A 24,769-nucleotide genomic window follows, 5' to 3' on the forward strand; every position below is an offset into this window, starting at 1 on the left:
TATAATGACAGCTAAGCTACCCTTATATCAAACATTCTTCAAATTGTCAGGGTTACCATGTTGATTTTTAGTTTCTTTTATTAAGACGCCCCAAACAAATATGAAAAAATCAACATTAAATAATATTTTTTTTTTAAATCTCCAGTTCGAGAAGTAACATACTTCACACACAATTTCACAGTGTATTTTGTTTTGAGCATTCAATTTTTCTGTTTCTTTATAGAAGAACTTTTGTGGGATGCATTGAAGGTAACGTATGGTAGATTATTTAATATTTAAAAATACATTTCCTCATGAATATTATTAATGCTGAGGAGGTATTTTATGTTGGAGTTGCAGAGTATCCCTTTTTTTCTAGATATTATTTATCACTTTAAACATTTCAGTCATGAAATAAATACAAATGACCATTTTCGCGTGACGTCCCCATTAATGATGTCTGACATTTTTGGGGCTTAAACAACCAAGTTTTATGATAATGAAAAACATTTTTCATTAAAATTAAGGAAAATAGTTAAGTATGGGTCCTACAAATAAAAGAATATAAACCCTACTGACTAGAAATATTTTATTCGTCTATAACATAGTTTTATTATTTACCCAGGGGTGTTCACAGGGGTTGAGTTGGTCCTATCCTACTTTTATTTCCCCTAATAGATTCTAATAAAAAATATACAAATGTACTCATTTTTATTGATTATATTCATATAGACATAAGTGTTCATCATTTTCATCAAGTAGTATTCAATGCTGCTGACATTAAGTTATTTTTGTTATTCACAAAGGCATTTGATGGAGATTTATAAAAAAATATTGGAAATTTGTTCATTTTATCCAGTATAAATATGAACTTGTAGCCTCCAAATGGCGTGTACTTCAACTATGATGCAATTTATAACGTATGGAAAGAGTAATGTGAACTTTTTGAACGTGACTTATTCATTTATCAATGCACAATGCATCATCAATTATGTTGACTTTCAAAATAATGTTCATTTTTATGAACTGTTATTGATTGTACAAGTATACTACACTTAAATGTATTTTTTGATGAGACATTCTTAGTATTGGTTTGATATTAGCTCTAATTGATTTCCATAACGAACAAAGCGAATTTTTATTTGTATTATTGCCCTCAATTACTATGTGCATTGTTTGTGTATGTAGTTCGTTGTGATTCGAAGATATTAGAGTTGTCAAAAAATGTCTATATATCATAAGATATTGCAATACAATTAGTATCAACACATAATCGTATTGATACTAATCGAAAGTATCAATACGGATGTAACTGGTTATAACTAGTGTTGTGTCCGTTTTTATTTAGGACCAAAGACCCCATTCCGCTCCATCCATTCCAGCCCAGTCACTTAAGGAGGTAAAATAAATCCCTTGTGACGTCAATGAGGGCATTGTTTTTTTATTATTATTATTCATTTATATAATGGAAAATACTATACTAAGAAGATGGTTAATAAATGTATTATGAAAATTTTTTTGGAAAAAAAAATTAACAAATTAAATTTCAAATATTAAATTTTTCAGAAATTTTTCCAATAATTCACACTACTTTTCAGAAAAAAATTGAAAATTAATTAGTTTAAGAATATTAAATTTGTGCAAAAAAATTTCAAAAATTAAATATTTCGGAGAAAAATATTCAAAAATTAACAGAAAAATTAATTTTTGGGAAAAAAATTTCTAAAATAAAATAAAATGATTAATTTTTTTTTTCAAATATTAAATTTTCCTGTAAAAATCAAAAATTCTTTAATTTGGGATTGGGGGCTATATGCCCTTCAGCCCTCCCCCTCGGTCATGCTAGTATATCATGATGAAATGCCAATATTGTATCAGTTCTACTAGATATGATAGTCTTCATTTTTTCAAATTAATAAATACGATTTATTATTCAGTTAAAGCATCGTGTTTCCTTTGGTTTACAACCAAGGAAAGTCCTGCCTCAGAATTAATAAATTATGTGGTTCCATTGAAATATCAACGTAAAATGACAAGAATTCAAATGACATAAACATTGAGTGATAATTATATATTTCTTCTCTCCGTAATTAAAGAAAACTATCTATTTAACCTTTGGTACAATATATAGAAATGCTTTTGAACCAAACACTCACTTTATGAACTATATTTCTGTTCGACCAGTTTGGATTCCGGGTATGATAGCACAAAATAACAGACACATAAATATGTATATATAAAATATGATATAAATAAATTTGGGGAGGGGGGATTGCATTATAAAATTTTGCCCAGCCTCCCTTCCGAAAAGGAAAAGTGATGGTACTGTTTAGAAAATTACATTTTTGTTCACCTCAAGTACATTATTCCTGTTGTTTCAAAGTAATCACATGATTTATATGTGAAGAGCTTCAAACACTCATCCTTTAATCATGACCCGAACAATAAAAACCACCAAAATTAGCACTTTTAAGAAGAAATTATCCTTTACTTTGTCCCTTCGTTATTGGGAGATCATTCATATTCAGCGTCGCTAATTGGTTAATTTTTCTAGCATCCCCATTTTTTGGGAGTTGCAAACTGAAGAGTGAATTTTCTTTTCCTAAGTTACTACTATAATTATAATTTTATTCTTTTGGAGTGAACTTCCATTTCTACTACATACAAAATACATTTTTTTTTTTTTTTGGAATTGGTAATCTGAAGAATGAATTTATATTCCTGTCTTTTATCATTATTATTTTACCCCTGAAAGAGTGAACTCCTTTTTCAACTAACTTCAAGCTATTAATGACGAATAAAAGACAGAGAGTAACCTTGAGGATTTTTTGTGGTGTTATAATGTTAAGTCTTTGTGAGGATCGACGTCAGAGTAATTCTTGCTTATGTCCTTGAGTATTTTCTTCCCCTTCTCGTTATGGTTGCTTGTAACCTATAAGAAAACGTGATGACTGCGAAGATGTTTTCATCCAAAACCTTCTTCAAGTTGTCGGGGTAACCATGTTCATTTTGGGTTTCATTTTTTTTAAGATGCTTAAAATGCTACAAATTAGTAGATCTGTTTATATTACATCATACAGATGAAATGTTACTATTCCTCTAAGCAATGGGAGGCAAAAGAGCATTGAGAATAATATCTCTATATATTTGCTGATACCCTGTTGACACAAACATTCACAGTTTACTTTGTTGTCGGCTGTCTTTGTTTTGTAACATTGATTGGTTGAACTAAGATTACCTCGTCTTAAGCGTTGAACATTTCCAAACAATGATTAATGATGGGATGAAACTTTGCAGGGGTGCCTTTTTTTAACATGGTTAGACTAAAATAGGGGTGCCGATTTTTTGGGGGTCATATAAAGCGGACTTTTTTCATACCCAAAATACAGAAACCGTTTTTTAGAAATCAAAGAGACTAGAGGTTTAAATCAAAAAAATGATTTCAGAATAGGTTTTTGCAATTTTTTGTCCGAATTTCGATTTAACATTTTTAACAAAAATAACAGATTTTATAATTGGAAATGATTCTCACACTAAGTTTTAAATTATAACCATTTATTCGCAAGTGAATTTTTTTGTAGTTGGACATCAGAACAGTATTTTTTATTTGCTATAACTCATATCATGATTCATAAATTTTTGAGAAGAGAACATCTCTGTAAAAGTGAGTATGCACATGCAAGATGGAGATTAATACGAAAGATTTGGAAGGGTTTTATGAGTGTAAGTCTCATTAGACTCAAAGTAGAATTTAGGATATACACTTCAGAGTAAATTTTGCCTATGTTCCTGCTAGATTCTAGAATTCATAATTGTTAGTATATAAAAATCATGTAAACCAAAATAAATACTAGGAATCAAGAGTTCGGGTAAAAAATCCTAAGACTTCTGAGGATCGACTTTAGTAGCTTCTTATGTCGGAGTGATATCGATGTATCGAATTTCACTTCTTTTGCCACCGGGATCCAGGACGTGTCATCAGCGTTAGGGATTTGCAAGGAAAATATCTAGTAACGGATGCCATAAAAATTGCTTTAAGTTTGTAAGGGTGTATTGGCTCATAGGATGTAAGCTTTCTAGCGATTAATGCCTTAGTGTTTAATAAAGAAAAATCAATATCTTTATACTTTTGTGGAGACTGATTCTACCTTTGAGATATTCCGAAGAGTATAAAACCTTTGATTAAATTCAAAGGTCCATTTTTTTGTATATAACTAGGGGAACTACTTGTGCATTGTATAGATCGATTCTTCTCTGAAGATTCAAATTTCTCCACCTAGAGAGGTTTTGGTAAACAGCACAATTTATAGAATGCCAACTCAAAATATGTGTACATTGACACTCCCAAATCATATCAATGATATCAATTTTATTCATGACTTTCTTACGATTTGATCCTCACTTGGCTTCCAAGTACCCGAAGGAAGAATGGAGATCTTTTGCCTGTTTAGTCTTGAATCAGATCTTTTATGATACTTTTCGAAGAAGTCCAGCAGGATATTGATTCTTTTAAGAAGCTGTGACTCTGAATTACCTTCTACTGTTAAAGTGATATGATTTGCATAAGCATCGATCAGATGCGGGCTGTTATTAAAATAAACACCAAACCCGCCGTAATTTTTTGAAAATGTGTAAACTTAATTCTTCTATGGATGCAATGAATTAAAAAGGCAGGGGGTTTGGCAGCCTTGTCTCCAGCTTTTTTTTCAGATAAGTTGGTTCACTTTTTACTCCAGTCAACAAAATAGTAGATGAACTGTTACATAAAAGTGCCCTCACAGGATTAAAAAACATATTGGGGAGAAGTCACTTAATAGCTTTAAAAACATGACAATGATTTGTCGAATCGAATGCCTTTCTAAAGTCAACTCCGATAATAGTTCCATATTTTTTTCTAGTACTGATTGATTTGATAGCTGCTTGGTTTGTTTCGTGAAACATCGGAAATTTCCCTTTTCTTCAAGAAGCCATTCTGAGCCATATCAATACTTTTATCTAATATGGGTTCCATTAGCGCAGTCTAAACTCCGTCTAAACTTCTGTAGAAGGTAATCAAAACGGTAAAAGGCCTCCAGTGATTGAAGTCCGTCCCTTCTCCTTTTTTAGGAATCAAAGCTATTTTTTCTTTTGTGAACGATCCAGGCTTTTCAATCCTACATCCCATTCTATATAGAGAGGGCGTAATTTCATCTGGGCACATGGTAAAAAGCTCTCCAAAAACTCCATCACTATGTTAGCTTTAAACTTTTTCCTCATGAAATTCTTAATATTTTCCATGGAATAAATGTTATCATTCAGGCCATATCTACGCCTTTTAATTTTTTGTGAATAGCTGTAGATTTTTGTTTTTTTTTCGAAAAAAAAATTTATATTTAAATTTTTTTCAAATTTTTTATTTTTGTAAATATTTTTTGAACATGTCCTCTTTTTACATCTTCTCCAAGGTGTCCGAAAACTTGTATATAAATTCATACAAACAGTTAAATGGTATGTATAATATCATATTTGTCATTAAAGTTATCCTCTGTTCCTTATTCATAAATGTTAATTCAAAATGATTTTGCAAGTTCTTCTTCCTGATTTCTGGCTTCTTAAAGATTATTTTTCTTTCATAAAGAGTGTTTGTGGAGTAAATTGATAGAAATTGGTTATTAATTAGCGAGTTTTAAATATTTTTATGCATTACGGAGGAATTACTCAAAAATTAGAAAATTTTATAACCGTTGTAAATTCTACATATTTTTATTATTGCTATTTGTATGGCAAACTTTTGAAGCAAAAGTTGGTAATTCTACAATTTTTATTCAATATGTCCCTCTCCATTCTGAATGATGGCTTCAATACGAGGACGAACAAAAGTACAGCTGGCCTTGATGAAGTCGGAGGAAAAATAATTCTACTGATCACGACCTTCAGGGCATCGACATTCGAGTGAGGAGTCTTGTTCGTCTTACCGTCTAAGATCCACCAAACAGCAAAGTACAGAGGGGTCAACTTCGGGGGAGGACAAAGTCCAGAATTCTACCGGCCAGAAGGAAGCCACGTTTTCTTCCCTACAGAAATGTTGTACTTTCTTGGCTAAAAACAGTTGTCCGTGGGGAACGTGCTCTTCAACCATGGCAAGACATGGTACCTGAGGACCTTATAATACACGTCCGTATTGACTTTCTCATTAGGCTGGAAGAAATAAAGAGACATCTTGCTGGGTCCTCGGCACAACGTCGAAGACCATGGCCTGAGCTGGATGTTTGCTCCTGAAGGTTCCCTCGACCTGAGCTCTTGATTTAGCCAAGAAGCGATCATTTTTCCTGTTTGGAACAACGTCCATTGTGAAGATATTCTTTTCGGAGATCAACTTGTGTGCGGAGGAGATTGCATACGCTCTGTCATTTTGCTTCTTACTAAGAACATTTTTAATTGCACAAAAACTAAATAACTATCAAGTTGTAGCTTTTTGCTAGTTAACGGGCCAATTACAAAATTTTCAGACTTATAGGACTGAGGCTTCTAGAACAGGTTTATAACAATAAAAAAAGCTACAAAAGTTTAGCTTCTTGAAGAGGATTATAATTCTGAGTCCTCCCCCTATGTATCTTAAGACTTTTGAATGATCCTTTAAATACTATCACTTATAATGACTCATTGTGCTGTAGTTATATTGATAATAATCTCAAACGTATTAACAGAAATGCTAGGAGGTTACCTTTTTTGTTTTTTTGGAGTTGGAAACCTGGAGAGTGAATTTTCCTTTCCGAAGCTCAACCATCATTATATAATTTATGAGGAGACATCTTCCTTTTCTACTTCATACAACAAACAAGCTATCATTGCCATATACAGAACTGGATTGAACATTAATTGTGTGTGTTCATAAAAGACAGATGGTAACCCTTAGGAATTGATGCCGAGTTATAATTGTAAGTCCTTGTTGGACTCAAAGTAGAATTGAGGATCGACATCAGAGTAATTTTTGTCTTAATCCTTGTTTTTTTTTATTTCTTCCCCTAATCCACAGCTGCATGTATCAGATATATTTAAACGTCGTAACAGCTCTTCTCAAAAACATTCTTCAAATTATCAGGGTTACCATGATGATTTTCGCCTTCACTTATTCAAACATGCATGCCTAAAATACTACGGATTAGCATCATGGCGTATTAACGTTGCCCAAGGAGTACGTTATTACTCCTTCCGTGGGTTAGATAGAAAATGGGAGACAAAGATGGTGGAATTAACATGACAAGTACAATGTCCATCAACATTTTGTGTACAAGTTACAACTTATATAGACAGATTGTACAAGTTAAAATTTCTACATCTCATAAATCCTTATTTAATTACATCATCAGTTATTCAAATTACCAACAATTAATTGATGTTATCATTTCATTTTGATCTATTAAAGCTACTAATTGATTATATATTTACATGTAATCTAAGAGTGGGTATTTGAACTTTAAAATATGCTTCGAAATACTTATCAATTAGTCATTAATCAGTTTTTAAAAGTCAAATAGTACATCATTAATTAATTATTGAATATTCAGTGATTACATTTCACAGCAACAATAATTTATTATTTTTAAACTATTTATTATATTTGAGGGTTACTGTCAAAATTTCAAAAAATATATTTGACAGTGGATCGAGTTGTCTTTTAACTTTTGTTATAGCGGATTGGATTGCCTGTCAAAAATACAAATCTCTACCACGTCTTTACTTTTATTGTGTCACGCAGCCTTTCATCAAAAACCACAGAAAATAGGCCCAAATCAGTGGATAGTTAAACAATTCGTTCCAATTATGGAACTACTTCTCAATGATTATTTGAAATTGTTCATAGTTTAAAAGAAGCAAATTAAAGTTCAACCAATCAACGATCAGAACACTGATTAGGAGAAAAGAAGTGAAAACATATATTTTTTTAGCAATGTAACATTGTACAGCATGACTAGCATTCTATATATGCTTAAACGAGTAATTCCACAAACATCTGATAATCTGTTATAATTTAATTTAACAAGTATGGAGTAGGTATATAATATCATGAACTGTTGAGTCGTGGAGAAATAATTTTCTGTGATTTGAATGGAATTATTAAAATCAGATTTTGAGTCTTTAAAATATTCTCAAAATTAACATCTTTGAAGGTAGGACTACAATTATCTGGTCCTTTAATATTATTATTTCAATTAAGTAGTTGAACGCTAAACTAGAACGCATGCCCTAAAGTGTAGTTAAAAATATTATTTACTGGAGTTTTGCGTGGATTATATACGTATAGATTAAATTTTAAATTAGATTATTTAAAAATCCTTATTGTCAATCAACTTGAGAATTATAATCTTGGTTTCTCTTTCCTATCATCCTATTTGAACCAAACGAATCAAAGCGATTTAAATATTTCACTTGATAAAATTCAAGAAACTAATACTTTTCGGATAGTTCTAGATTTTTTCCAAATCCTGACTTAATCTAATATTAAAAATTATTATCAGCTGTATAATATTATTTCACTAAGCTTTTATGTGAGAATATACACAAACCTACCAGGTCAGTCTTACATATGGCTTGTGACACAATTTTTTGTAATACCTTTATTTAGATAAAAAAATATTATTAGGAACTATTTTTAAAATTTCTGGTGAAAATGCATTTGAAAAAATATAATTAAACCTTATATTTAAAAATTTAGAAAATAGATTAAGTTTTACAAACTTAAATATTCATGAATTCAATTTCAAAAGTTAACATCTCAATAACAAAATATACAGAAAATGTAAAAATCAACAGGAAATACCAGGTGGTCCATTGAAATATAAACACTTACTAATTAAATTATTAGTGAATGTTGAGTGATTGAAATTATTTCATATTTCGATATATTAAAGCATAAATAGTTAGTTACAAAACAAAACAAGTTTGATTTCATTAGCTTAAATACAAGTCAAGAAAATGACACTTGAACGTGATTGATGAATTTCCAATCGTGTACTCCAAATATTTGGACGTCTCCAGGACCACTATCTACGCTGTCAGTAAGCCCAAAACGTTGGAGAGAAGAAGGGATCTGTCAAAAAGACCAAACTGGACCACGGGCTATTAAAGAAAATACCCCAGGAGAATCCCCTCAAGCCCATGAGTGTCCATGTAAGAGATTTCGGGGTTTCAAACCAGATTATGAAGATAATTATCAAAAAAGTGGGTGGAAAAGGTCATGTGAAGGTGGAGAGGCCACTTTTGATACCAGCAGTGAAAGAAACCAATGTTTTATATGCGTCAATACTCAAGTAACACTAAAATACCGGTATACCAAAAAAATCAAACCCTAAGTTGTGTTTTTAACGTATTACTTATGATGATGTTGATCTGAGCTGGACAATATTATAGCCTCGGAAATGAGATACTTGCAAGTATTGCTGTGACTTCATGAAAACACACATGCTATATATAGGTATAAGGACAAAGTTAATAAGCCATGGGATTATAGTTTCATATTGATAAAAAAATGAGATGAAAATTTATTGTCCTGTACATACAGCGTGACAATACAATATTTTATAAATGAGATGTTAATTTATATTTACAGGAATAGGACAGATGCTCTGTGTCACAATAATATATTTTATAAATGAGATACTAATTTAGATTCCTGGGGATTAAAGGACAGATGCTCTAAGGTTTAACACAAATATTCTCAAATATAACATTTCACATGGTAATTGGTGTCAGACGTTTAATACCTACATAAAACAATGTATGATAAATATCTAAAGGAAGTTAAACAAGAGGGGAGATTGAAATGATTGGCTAACTACCAACTAGTTTCTGGTCCCCCCTTCCCCCAGCTTTTTAGAAAAAAGATTGATCTAAATCTAAATTTATAGAGTATTGTAAAAACTTTTAAGATAAACTAGTTTATTTCATCTTGTTAGGGCCCAATGTATAGAAAGAGAAAATAATTTGGTCTTAAAAGTATTTTATATTTTTGGTATATAACTTCTATAATTATATCTCTATATCTTTTCATGGCATAACATTCTCAGATAAAATGATCAGCAGTTTCCCTTGAAGTTTTGAAAAAGGAGCAAACTCTCTCTTCAGAAGGACTCCCATGTATAGTTTCAAGTGTAAGTATTTTGTGCCTACCTTGTATCAGAGTCAATATTTTGAAATTTTGAATAAATTGTTTGACAGAGCCCTTAATAAATTTTTATAATAGTCTCTCTGAATAAGTCAATCTTTTTATTTATCTGTAAATTAACTTTTAATTGATTTGTTGGTCTTGTAAAATTGAACAAGGAACCCTTTGCACCATTTTTTTTTTTTTTTGCCAATGTGTCTTAGAACTGTTGTAGACCTGTAACATAATACAAAATAAATTTCCGAATATAATTTGCAAATTATAAAATAAGGGTTTCTGTTTTATCAGACCCTCTATATCAGGCCTATGAGTGAATAAATTAAGTAGGCACTTTTTGAGTAAGAAGGGATGAATATTTATGTTTCTTTTTATAGAGACCTTTAATGCTTTAAATATATGTTTTTCATAAGCACACCTGCCGACCTTGAAGATTAATTCTACAGATTCTTTCTTTTCTCATCAAGATGCTCCTAATAATTTTCGAGTACCAAGTAATTATGATTTTTAATAGAGATAATAATTATAACTCGTGTTTCAAGGTGACTTAGATTTAAACATTTTTTAACCTATATTTTCTCAAATAAATATATATTTCTAATAATGTTGAGGAACGATTAAAAAAATGTATTAATTCTTACCTAACTAAATGAAATTCAAGAACTATAATGAACTCATCTCATTATATTTTTACTGAATTTGATAGGCATAAGAAATCTATGTGCTCACACATTAAAAAAATTGTAAATATAAGGACTGAAATTTCGAATCTGATTTCATATTTTGAGTAAATTTTTGACACAAGATTTAAGAATATAATTTAATATCAGAGAAATTCATTTTACAACTATTTTAAATGATTTTTGAGTACAAACATGAAATATAAGAAACATATTATTTATACTGTACGTCTGTACTGTATAAATGAATCGGTATATCACTGATTCAACTTATCAAAAATGCAATTTTCTAAAATAAAAAGAAGGTAAAAAAATGTTATAGAAATTGTAGACACAAATTTTTGGACAAAAAAAATCTAGAGGTCTTCAAAGATTAATAGGTTTAGAATCACTGGCTTACAGGATAGTTTTTGTCCACCTCTACATACTATAGTCTGGATAATCAAATTGGAAACATTTGTCAATATTAACTTTGACACGCTGATTCTCATAAACTACAAAAGTTAGATCAATATTTTTTTTTTTTTTTGCAAGAGATTATCTGTAAATACAACATTTATGTTTCTAAATTATCCCCCACTTTTGCACCCACTTTTGTCCCTGAACGCCTTGTATGACGAGATCACGAAATATTTGGACATATTGGTCCCCTCCCTCCTCTCAACTCTAAATTTTTGTGAGGTGTTTCATAAGCTTTCCTTTCAACTTCGCCCACATAGCATAGCCGAGAGGTGAAAGGTCAAGTGATGCAGAAGGCTACATTTACCATTTTCAAAATCCCTCTTCCTCTTAACCTTGATGGTCAAGAGCTGAAGGCGGTGGGGGAGATATCTAACCATCTCAAGATCCTTTACTCCGATTAGATTGTCTAAGGATATACCTTGAGTTTGCATGATTGACATTGGCTTGGCCTCTTTTCACTGATATATTGATCAGGAACACATTAGTTCATATTTTGTTGCACCCATTGATACGAAGCTTCCTGTTAAAGGCTTCTCCATCCTCATTAAACTACTTGGCAGTAGCAATAATCTTCCTGGAGTAGGGGATGATATGCAAATATTTCCAGTTGATAATTGCGTTTCGAGAAGATCTGACTTGCGCATCTTCTTGGACTCTAACTTGAACCACTTCTGTTTTGCCCCCACTGTATATATAATGGTAATTTAAATATGACGTATACTAGTAAACCTGTACTCGGATTTGATTCTAGTCTACAATGGAATTGTGAATTTCAATTTCTAATTTTTCTAGAATCTGTTCATCTCTAATAAATTTGAAAAAAACAAAAAATTGAAATTTCTAAAAAAGAAAAGAAATTTTCGTTTCGATTATTTAATAATTATAAATCTTCGTATTGAAATACATAAAAAATCAATCTTTATTTATAGCTTTGGTCTTGTACAAAACTATAAACCAAGTATCGAAATGAATATGTTAACTTGAGGAGATTTCAACCACCCTGCCCTGCAAAGTGCGGCTTCATTATATAGTAAGTTACATACATAGCAATATTCAAATATACTCAACACCCCTAATGGACAGGGAAAATGTAGCATAGACCAAGTTTAATGGAAATACAAGGTTGTACCGTAACGCATGTTCGATTTATGTTTGACTTCCACCACGCTTTTAATATTGACGTCATAGTAGATGAGTAGTTGCGTGTTTTCTCTACAAATTTTTTCCTTGCCCAGCAATCAGTAGAGTTCATTAAATTGAAAATTCTAGCAATAATGACATCATACACTATAAGTGGTTGCGTGTTTTTTCATAATCTCCCTGCTTTGCCCAGTAGTCGGTAAAATACATCAGATTGAAAATCCTGTTAAGTCCGATTACATGATGGTCTAACCTTGTATTTCTACTAACCTTGGCGTAGACCAATTAATTCTACAAATATTCGTCATGTAATATTCTTTTCGCCACTCTGTTTATAGACTTGGCATTGTCTATTTGACTGCGACACAATGAATTCGAAAGATAATTTACTAGAGGTAGTGACCGATATTGTCCGGTGTAATTAGGCATCACCGAACAGATAAACTTTGGTTTAATAATATAGAGTATAACCCTCCAAGAAATCCCTAGTGTTACTCTATGTTTTTTCACTGACACCTAGTTACACTAAACTTAGATGTTCTCTCATAAAGAATCAAAGAATAGTAATAAATTCAGATTTTTTAAATATAAAATATGATGTGCCAGGGAATATTTTGGTCTCTAAAGTCCTCTCTGACTGACTTTTACCAACAAACGCTCGTTGCTAAACCTCATCTAAAGTCACATTCATTAATTTAAATATGTATTTCTTTTCGCTTTCTTTTTAAATGAGCTCTTCGTTAAAAATGAGTTTCAAATTCCCATCCAACACTCGAATAAATACAGGGACAGACTGGAAAAACTTTGCTTGAATAATAAAGGTTTATAGTTAGAACGACCTATTTGTAGTTATGATACCAAAGTAGTGTACATGGTACATAACCCCTCTAGCACTGAATTAAAGGGCAAAATATTAACGGTGCCATAGTTTAGGGGTATCTAATCAAAGACGATATGATTTTATTTTTTCCTCAGGTTGGTTTTATGTTGTAGTACTCCTTATGTACAAATCTTCTTTGTGTACAAATAAAATCCTAATTTATAATCTAACATTATTTTGCTTAAGATATATTCACGTATGTAGACTGGTTTCCGTTGTTCTAATTTCGGGCACAATGGTAGATTGAGTCATTGTTCTCAATGTTAATAGACGAACTCTACAATCATTCTTTTTTCTTTCTTTTTAAAAATTCTTTCAAGGTGTGGTTTTATCTAATCTAAGTATATACATACATAATGTATATACTACGTCTTTATTAATTTTGAAGATCGGTCCAAATATTTAATTTTTTGAGAAAAAAATTCAAATATTAAGTTTTCTATGAGAAAGGAAAAATTCCTTTACTTTTTCTTGGGGCCTAAGCCTGAAGACGCTCATTTTGATGACATCATTCGACTTTTTTTCTTCCTTTTTTAAATAAATTATATTACTGACAGTGCGAAGGATTTGCCCCAATTCCTAAGACATGACTAGACTAAATAAATAAGGACAGACACAGCTCTATGCAACACACATGACGTCATCAGTAGTATATATATGGAATTGGTCTACTGCAAACCTGAACTGAGACTTATTTTTTACACCGATCCAGACGGAACTTTTAATTGGCATCGGTCGTCCCCGGTGCAGAAAGAACTTTTTTATAGGACTTAATCATAACTAAAAATCATAATTTTCACTGACGAGTCTAGGATTTTCAGACCGAAACCCAATAATATGTATTTATGTACCTACCTACAAAATTCAAGTCCTTACTTTGTTTCGAGTTTATTAGACTTCATTTTTTACATAAGAAAAGACAAGTAATGAATTTTATTCATATAAATTACGTATGACAATCTAAAAGCAAAGGTGTAAAGTGGGAACACTCAGAGATATAGTGATGAAAATCCTGTGTATTTTGGACAAGTTAAAAGAAAGAAATAATGGTAACTCTGACAATTTAAAGAATGTTTTGAAGGAGACCAGCTTAGCTTTTATTAAGTTTCATCAGCTTCAATCAGGAGTGACACGGGACAAAAGAAGGAAAAAAATAAAGAAAGAAATTTGCTAAAATTACTTCGATGTACATTCCCAATTCTACTCTGAGTCTAAAAGGAGGTAGAGTTATAACTTTGCAGCAAATCATCAAGATTACTCTATGTCTTTTATGAGCACACATGAACGTTCAATCAGGTTTTGAATATAATTGAATTTATTTTGGAAAGCAAGATCACTACTACTGCCTTAAATACTATCACAACAGATAAGTAACAGAAAATTCCTTCTTTAGATGCCCAATTGCCAAAAAATGGTCCAGCTAAAAAATAAGCACAATTTACATCACAACCTATTTACAACAGGGTGTCCACGATAAATTGGAACTATCTTAAAATTCGACCTGCTTGATAAAAATGGAATTTGGAGTGTATTTGTTAATATGAACAAGTTAGACATGATATTAAACAATAAATTTATTCAACATGTCCTTCCTCAGCAGCCACCATCTTTTCCATCCTGCCCCTAAAGGATTTGTATGCCCTAATGACTTCCAATGAATCGGGGTAGTTAAGAAGCTTGTAGATAGCAGAGGGCTTGTGTCCCGCGCGAGCCAATTCGAGGATGGTGTCTCTCCTTGCTTGTTCCATGATGACTATTGTTTGTTGTCAAAATGATCTGGATGAAGTTTAAAGGTGTTCCAATTTATCGTGGACACCCTGTAGGTATATGCAGTTCCGGGCCAGTCCTATATCCAAAAATGAACATTCCAAATTATAGGAGTAGCCAGGGCCATAACTTGGATTTTTCTTTGCTGATTGACTAGCTTTAGATGACATTTTTATTTATTATTCAATGATTTTTTTTTTTTCATAAAAACCCAAATTTTTATTGTATCAGTCAATCTTTTCTCCGCAAAGAAGGGTCCAAAATAAGTTGGTACTTAGCCCATTCTTCCCCAATATGGAACAATTGTTCAATGATTTTTGGGAATTATTTGCAGCTTAACAATAACTCATTCTAATTCAACCAATCAACGTCCAGAACACTGATTAGTAGAAAAGAAACAGAATAATATATCGACAACTGGGGACAAAACACACTCCATATTTTTGTGTTAGTAAAATAACACCGTGTTATGTTATAACTAGAGAAGGGATCTGTGTACTCTTATAGAAAAAAATTAAGTTAACCAGGAAGAAAAGGAACGACAGTTTTTATTATTTTAATATTTTGTGAGGGTGTCAATATCTCACTCCAAAAGAAGAATTCTCGTTCAGCAATACCACGTATCTCGCTCTCGCCTTCTCTTCGCAATCTTACATACATCCCATCTCTAATTATTAATAATGGTAGTAATCGGCATTGCTTAGAGATATTAGGCTTCAAATAACTTTACTTTAATAATATAAATATGTACTCTCCTGGTCTTTTTCTTTTTAATGACGAACTAAGCTTTTACTGCACATTTTTTTAAATTATTTTTGGACTATTTATTTTAATACAGACACCCTAAGCATTAGCTACAAACCTAGTTGCTACATTGTCATTTCATAGATAATAAATGACTTTACAGCATCAAAACATTTATGGATACAAACTCTACTTTATTAATATACAATAATTTTTTCCTGTTAAGAATTAACATAACCTATATATTAAAAAAAGAGCCCCGCTCACGGTAAAACCGGTCCTGGTCGCATCATTCAATATATCTTTGTTTGTTTTAAGAAATAATTTATGCCTGTGCCTGATGTTCGTCCTGCTTAGAAAAACAATGATAAAACGCATTTATTTCAAAAAGGAGACAGACATTAAACATAAAATTAAAGTTGTTCATAATTCTGAGTTACGTACGAAAAAAAAAAAAATTGAATTTCACTTATTTTTCTAACTGCCTAGGACTTTTTCATCAGGTAACAAAGTAATTAGGCTATTAAAATGAAGAGAAATACAGGTTCAATTTTAACTTCATTCCTTTGCTTCTATAACTGTTTTACAGACTTTTGACATCTTTGCAGTAAGTTTTTCCTCACAATCCCGGATACTACTGCTAGTTATTATATTTATGATTAGCTCTCCATCACCTACGTATTTGAGATTCACACGACCCACTAATACAGTGGTTCTAAAATGGGGGTACCCTTGGGTGTACTTGGAGGCACTTCTGGGGGTACTTGAGATTTTGAAAGAATATTTTACAAGTAGTACATAAATCAGGGGCGTATACAGGGGATGGGTTCGAGGGCTGTAGCTCCAAAAATTAAGATTTTTTTATTTTTACTAGAAAATTTCATATTTGAAATTTAATTTCATTTTCTTTGAATAGCTATGGATTTTTAAATTTTTCTCGAAGAAAATAATTGTTTGCAAATAGTTGGGGATTTTCAATTCTATTTCCAAAAAAACATAGTTTTTTGATAATAAACATGTATTTTTGAATTTTTTTCCAATAAAAAATATTTTTTTGTGAATATCTGTGGATTTTTGAATTATTTTTTTGAAAAAATATAGTATTTTGAAATTTTTTCAAAAAATTTAATTTTTGAAATATATAAATTTTTAATTTTTTTTACAAGAAAAATTAATTTTTGAATTTTTTTTAAAAGAAAAAAAAGTAGAATCCTGTGGACGCTCCTGTCCCTTAAGTTTGTTAGTTAAAAATACTTTTTGCTGGTAAGGGGGTGTTTGTATTAAATAAATATTTTACAAGTTATACATCACTAAAAAAGGGTTACGAATCCTGCACACATAACAACGTCGGACAATGCCTGGTACTCCTGTTAGTAATTTTTTAATTTACGCTCACAGCAATTTAGACAACATTTTTAACCCAATACATATTTATGTAAAAGAGAACGATTCTTGAATCTACTCTAAAGTGTTGTAGATGTTTCAGGGCTAATATACTTTTATATATATTTTTGATGAATTTGACCTCAATTTAAAGGGCAAATACGTAATATAATCTTATTTTACACAGATAATTACACGCAAAAGGTATAAGTATTACGAAAAATATATTTATTCATTTAAAAGTCTTGTTTATCTCAAATAAAATTTATGTTTTTTTTAACATTTGGAAATACTAATGGATTTAATATTTTATGGTAGGTAATTACTTCATTAAAAGATACCATCCACTTTTATATGATACAAGCAGAGGGAGCCCTCGTTGCAGGCTAAATAGAAGGGAATAGAAACAAAAAATGGAGGTGAAAGAAAAGATACAGAGAGAAGAAGAGAGATGTAGAAAAATATATGCTTTATTTTGGACAAAAACAGTCTCTCAATCACCTCGGAGGTCTAAAAAAATATCATAGGAACTAGTTTGGTCATTTTATATTTGCTAAATTTAAGATTGATTGGCTTGACCTTTTTTGGATTCCATGTGTGATGAAAAACTATAACTAGATTGGGCACTCGGTAGAGTGCAAAACCTCCATTTTAAATCAAATTGATATAGGTATCTTAATTTATTCAAAAGTTATGGTTGACTATACATTTTTACTAAGTTTGATCAAAATCGATCTGTAACCGTATTCATGGTGACTAACAGACAAACAAAAAATTAAAGAAAAAAACATAACCTCCGTTAAACTTGGCTGTGGAGGTAAATATGTTTAAGATTGGATATTTTAAACTCTTCAGAGCCTCTTGAATGTCCGTGACAAACTGAGAGATACATATACATATATAACAAGGTAAGACTTACCTCCTCAAAAGTATCCATATCCTAAATACAAAAAATCTTATTTTAAAGGAATATTGTGCTAAAAGAAAAAATAAATATAGGGTATTAAGACCATATCATATAAACATATATCACACGTTTCAAATTATTAATTATAAGTAGAATTAGGATTTGTTAGTGATTGCTCAAGGAATAGCTCAATTTTACCTTTTTGTTTAAAAATTGCTCATTTTTCTAGTCTGTTATGAAATATAGAGAAAATTTGGTGGCAAGGTAGATTACACAATACCGTTGACTATATTTTTGGTGAGAAAATCAATTTGCAATCACCCTCCTTCATTCTGAGTGAAAACAATAGAAAAAATATAATCTCTCTAGCCCTTCGAAACCATTAGTCTTTCATCAAAGCAAATTAGTCATTTATAGGTGAAACTATTATTATATTTAATAATTTGATTATTTAATGGAATCATGATTTATTTGCAAGGTTCTATTAACAAAGTTGAGTGTTTAGTTTCGATCCAGATGTTAAGTAATCGATGTTGCAGAAAATATGAGTTCAGGACTCTTTTTCGTTCTAAAGCTGTTATCCTTATCATTTCATGCTTTTGGATCTAAGTATTTTCTAATAATGTGTGAATATGCTTATGAAAAATGTAGAGTAACTCAAATGATTTCTTGTGGAGTTATCTCCCATATTAATAGAACAAGGTGTGTCTATTTGCCAATGCCTAATAACTCTGGGCAACGTCGGGTACTACCACTTGTAGGCAACACCAAATGAAGTTAAATTTATGATAGAATGACATTTTTCCAAAGATGTATCACCGTTCACCATAAAAAGAAGAGATGAATCATGTCACAATACGTATAGTAAGTTTACATTAATAAATCAACTCCTACGTAGTAAAAAAGGTACTCAAAAATAGAAAAATATATATTTTAATCTCTAATATTGTTTGATACATGAATTTACTTTTGAGCCATCGTGGCAGGAGTCTTGTTTGTCATTGATGAATTATACGAAAAAAGAGCTTACAGACGGATATTGCAAGTATTTCAGACTACAAGTGCCATAATAATTCAAATTTGGATGACGTGTAATAGCTTGAACGGAAAAAAAAAAGTTGGATTACTTTTTTTTCATTTCAAAAAGATCAACACTGAACATTTTGACGCGAGAACTGTCCAGCTTCTTATGACTGACTAGTTTGTTTACTCAATTACCCTCAAGTATCATTAGCTATCATAATCTCGTCAACTAGTATTCTGTCAGCCCTTATTTTTTCGGTCCAGTACAATACTTTTTTTTTTTTTTACGGTAGTGAGAATAATGTAAAACAAAAGATAAGCTTTGCGCAGTATTTTTTTTCAAACATATCAATCAGAACTCAAGGTGAAAATATATTTTCCATTGATATGCTTGGCCTTCTTCCTTCAGCATCTTTTCATTCGGTCCATTTTATACAATGTTTTTGGATATTTAATGATGACGTATATTTTTAAATCTTACATTTCTTCTACACATTATATAAATAGTATTTAAATAAGGTTTCTTCAGACGTACATAATTTGTGTATACTTTTTATACGTATTTTCTTATTTTAATTACGTATATCTACATATAGGCTTTAGGGCTAAAGGCTTTTGAGACAACAGAGTCTAACAGATAAATTCAGCCAAAGTCTGACTTGATTAAATTCAATAACGAAACTTATGGCCTTTATTTAACAATACAAGCATAATAAAAAAACTTTTTATTCAACTTAACTGCCGTAAGCCGCCACTAAGTGTACGATCTTGTACCTGAAGCTGAAGGTGTTTTTCAGAAGAACTGGATTAAGCTTTTGTGGCCTCACGCACGACAGTGGCCTTCAAGGTCTTCAAAAAGGGATGAGACTTGGCACAGTCATTGCCTACTAACTTTTCATAGTCGTATTAGTCCTAGAGGTTCATGTCGAGGTATCTGGTGGTCTCAAATCCGGGTCGGTTGGGATCTTTAGATGTAAATATTTGTGTAAATTTTGGGTAACCAAACTTTTGGATCTAGATCCGAAACCAAAATTTGACAAATACTTATTTTGAATTTTATGTGCATTTTGCCTCAAGTTCGGACCTTAATAAAATAGGAGTCGGATTATGTTTACATTTTTATTGTAAATCCAAAAAATGAATAACCCAATGGTATTACTACTAAAACATAATTATTGTTATAATAACATTGGTCACGTGGTTTTCCACACTATATTTCGCAACCTCTCCTCCTAAAAGAAACAGAAAAAATGCCCTTAATCTGTTGATAGTTTGTGGATTATTCCAACTATGCAATTATTATTCAATAATAGTTGATAATTATTCATAGCTTCATAAGAACTCATTCGAATCCAACCAATCAATATAAAGAACACTTATTAGAGGTAAAGAGCAGGAAACATTGACAGCTGCCCCAAATACATTCTCAATTTTTGTGACAGAGAGTAAACGTGGCTAGGAATGGCACAGCGTTAACTGCTAATGCAAAAATATACAGTGTATTTTGTTGTCAGCTGTGGATGTTTCTGTTTTTTTTCATCTAATCAATGTTCTGCCCGTTGATTGGTTCAATTATAATTAATTCATTTGAAGCTCTTAGCCAATTGTTCTCAACATAGAAATTATTATGGAAAGAATTTGCTAACTACCTACTGATTTTGGGCCATTTTTCTATTAATATTTGGATGAAAGGTTGAGTTATACAATAAACGTGCGCAATGCAACTGTTTATGTAGATGTCACTCCAAGCAATCATCAAGATAAATAGAGTTTACGTTTGATATAGACAAAATCTATTTTTTGAAGCTAGGATTAAGTAATACTATAAGCTTTTTAAGATCTGTTAAAGTTGAAGTACCCGAAGCAATTTCAGTTTCGGATCTCGAATCTATTTGAGTAATACAAGTATACTTACACCGTAGCCGTGTACTTCGGATACGGCTCTTCCTTTCTCAATTTCGGTGTCCAAGAAAGCTGGGACATTGGCTTAGGGTCAATCTTGGACAATTTTGCACTTGTGTGAAACGCAGAGTCCTGTTGGAACAAATACAAATTTGTCTGGATTTATCTGTTAGACCCTGCTATTCGGCTTAAGATTTTTTAATCCAACTACGTCAGTTTGATAAAATTAGTCTTGAAGGATAGTTCAAAGTCAAGGATACTTTTCCAGAAGAAGTCCTCAATTCAAATTATCGGTTAAAAAAAAATCAAAAATCTTAAATTTTGATCGATTAAAAAACATTTTTGTTCTTAAAAATGAAAAGAACTGTTAATTTCTAAAAAGTTAGAAAACCATGACCACCAATGAGTGGGATAACTTAAGGGGGGTAGGAAAGAAAAAGAGTAAAAACCGGATATATAAAAATACTTTTCAACTTCATAAAATACGTCGCATAGAAGTAACATGAAGAAAAAAATTCCCAGAAAGTCAACTTTTTTTTTCCTTTTTGGTATCAACTTCATAGGGACTCATAAGAATAAAAGTACAAATGTAATGCTCTATGTATGCTGATTTTTAAATTCATTTTGCATATTTTTTCAATCACTACGGATACATATAACAATTTTTTCTAGACTTATTTTCCGCTGAAAGATAAGCTAAAAATCCTCCATGATCGATCAAAAATAGAATCTAATCAAACACTTAGTTTCTCAAAATGAGGGGCTTCAAAATTACTTATTTACAAATGTAAGTATCCAAAATTGTGAAGTTTTATATACTTTGGATTTAAGCTCTGTATAAAAAATACAATGTATGGCGGAATGCATCAGATTGAATTTAATGACACATTACGTGATGCACGAGAGTGAAGAATAGGTTCTAAAGAGAGAATATATTCTTATGAAACGTAGAGTTTAAGAAAATACATTTCTTTGTTCAAGATTTTGGATTATCTCTTTTCTTTTCCTTAGATGATTATCCATTAAAATATCTTTTATAGTAAGCCTTATTCAACAACTTTTCTTTCAAACATGAAATTTTAATGAGGACAATCCCAACAGATATAAATACTAGCATTGTCCAAAGTTATTAGACGTTGACAGACATACACACTTTGCTCTAATAATATAGTAGATAACTTCGGAAGAAGGCATCAGGGTTACTTTCCATTTTTCTGAGCACATTCACACGTTGCTACTCAAAACTTGGGTAGTATCTCTGCAAGATTAAAAGAATAATAACAACATCCTCGTAATTTAAAAAAAAAAGAAGATGTAATGAGCTATGGAGTACTTTAGTCTCTAGACTGCTCACTGGATATGCTTTAACAACACACGCTCACTAGGGGTTATCAGACTCCCACCCCCAAGTAAAAAATATTACTTTGACGGCATGATAAATATGTTTTACTTATAATAAAAACACACCGTGTTAAACATTTTTGAATTCGAATTCATTCTACGGGTCCACATTAAGCATTTTGAAATGAGAATATTATAGTATATGATAGTAAATGATTCATTTTTTTTTAAAGAATGATGGATTTAATATTATTATTAACTTGAGCTTCGTCGCAAATATGTTTCTTAAGTTTAGATAGTAAAAAAATCATGGTTACTAATACCTGAAATATTGCTTTAATGGTTTAAGAGAGCCAAGTGAAAGAAACTGCAATTTCTTTTCCTTAGCTCTTTAAAGCCGGGTCGGGTCACATCCTTGTGGTTTAGCTCCTCTATTATTTACCCTGTTTATTATAGGGAAAGTCCATAATATACATACGCTCGTTGTTAAGAATGAGTAATCGCCAGAAGTCAATCAAATAAACAACGCTGTGTTTATGAAGCTCAATACATTATTATCCGGCATAATTAAAATAATTATTTCTCCCAGGGTAGGTCATAAAAAAACGCCCTTTGCAAGTATCAATGTATATTTGGGCAATCTTAGAGTTTAGGTTAGTAACAAATATAAATGCATAATTTGAATCACCCCCCTTTAAAAAAAAAATCTACCTCCCCAATGCCCAATGGTGTATAAAATATGTTCTAAAAAGTGGGAGTTTCTTTTTATAGTTGTCAATCCGAACAGGGTTTTTTATCTTCCCAATCTGTTATCATTATTATTTAATTCTTGAAGACAGAATATCTAAGTATTAAGTAATAAAAAGTGCTTTTGAAATGGACATTTCCACAGGAGTTATAAGAGTAAGCCCTTGTTGGGGTTGTATAGAATTGAACATCAACATAGGATCAACTCCAACCTAAATATATGTCCTTCCTATATATTGAGTTGAATTTTTGTAGTATTTCCTTCCTCTCGGAATTCAAAATATAATCGTTTCCTCTCTTCAGATATGTGCATTTATTAATCCAAAATTTCCCAATAACTTTATAGTTCTATTTACAAAATTTTGTTGAAAAAAATAATGAATATATTAGATAAGAATTCATTCTGCAATAGTACATATGTAATTATTAAGTGATCAATAATTAATTGTACTCTCTTACTCTATAATTCTCAGGATATGTTAGTCATTACAGGAAAACACTTATATTAGACAAAGAGCACAAGTCCTTACAAAGAAAGAAACAATCCAAAAAAGTAATCACCTAAGAAATCCAAACATCAAAGATTCACAACAAAGTACTATACCTATATATTTTGGTCTTCAAAAACAATTATAAAAAGTATCGTGTATATATTTTGTGCAAAATACATCCGTAATGTTTCAAGACAAGAGTTTGCAATATACAAGAAATTACTTGTACATCAAAAATAAGTGTCATTGTTTTTGTTGAATAGACCCTTAACCCTTAACTGGAAAACAAGTATAAGGAAGTATTACCTACTTGTATTTATTTATTTCTGTTGTGGAACGCCTTCAATCGTTTCACTGATCAATGCATGGATATTGGAGTGTATAATGACGTGTTCAATGTTCATCTTCTTTTATCTATTTAAAACTAATTACAGGGTGTATGCACTTAAAGGTAAATGTACAATTACCATATATTAATAGTCCTCATTTCTTTTCAGATAATTATATCAAAGTTTTTGAAGGATACACTAAGTTACATATATATATATATCTAACCAAAATCATTGCATGCTCCAAATAGCATGACCTTCCAATTCGTTTATATAATACACCCTTTGTGATACTCATGCACTCAATAAACATTAATGAAATATGTCTCCTAGTTTCGACACAAGAAACATAGATATAAGATATGGGGACCCAAAACTTGCAGGAGCACAACTCAATTATGAAAACCGTGTCAGAATGGTTGCTCGGATCAAATCCAAATTAGAGGCAGACATTCTTCTCCAAGACACTTCAAACTCTCAAGTCCCGGGTCAAGTTGAGTTCAGGGATTGAGGAGGGCCACATGTTTTGGTTCTTTTTGTCTCTATGGGCCTGTAATGGAATGTTTGATGTTGTATGGCGTCGGAATATAAATACCAAGGGTCTCTACAGCCTTCTCGGTTATGAGTTCCCACAGGCGTTGCCTTTTTTGTTGTTACTCTTACATTTTACCACTTAGAGACATGGGATACAAAGAAAACTTGTTGCTTTTTGTTTCAGCTGTCGTTTGTTTACGTAATGAAGCCTTTTAATTAGAAATAACGGGGATTATTTCACTGAAAATATTAGTTATATTACTTATAATTCTGTGACCCTCAAATCATATCCTGCTTCATGGAGGGACAGTGATGCAAA

This window comes from Lepeophtheirus salmonis, chromosome 13 (genome assembly GCF_016086655.4).
Source record: "Lepeophtheirus salmonis chromosome 13, UVic_Lsal_1.4, whole genome shotgun sequence".
NCBI classification, from domain to species: domain Eukaryota; kingdom Metazoa; phylum Arthropoda; class Copepoda; order Siphonostomatoida; family Caligidae; genus Lepeophtheirus; species Lepeophtheirus salmonis.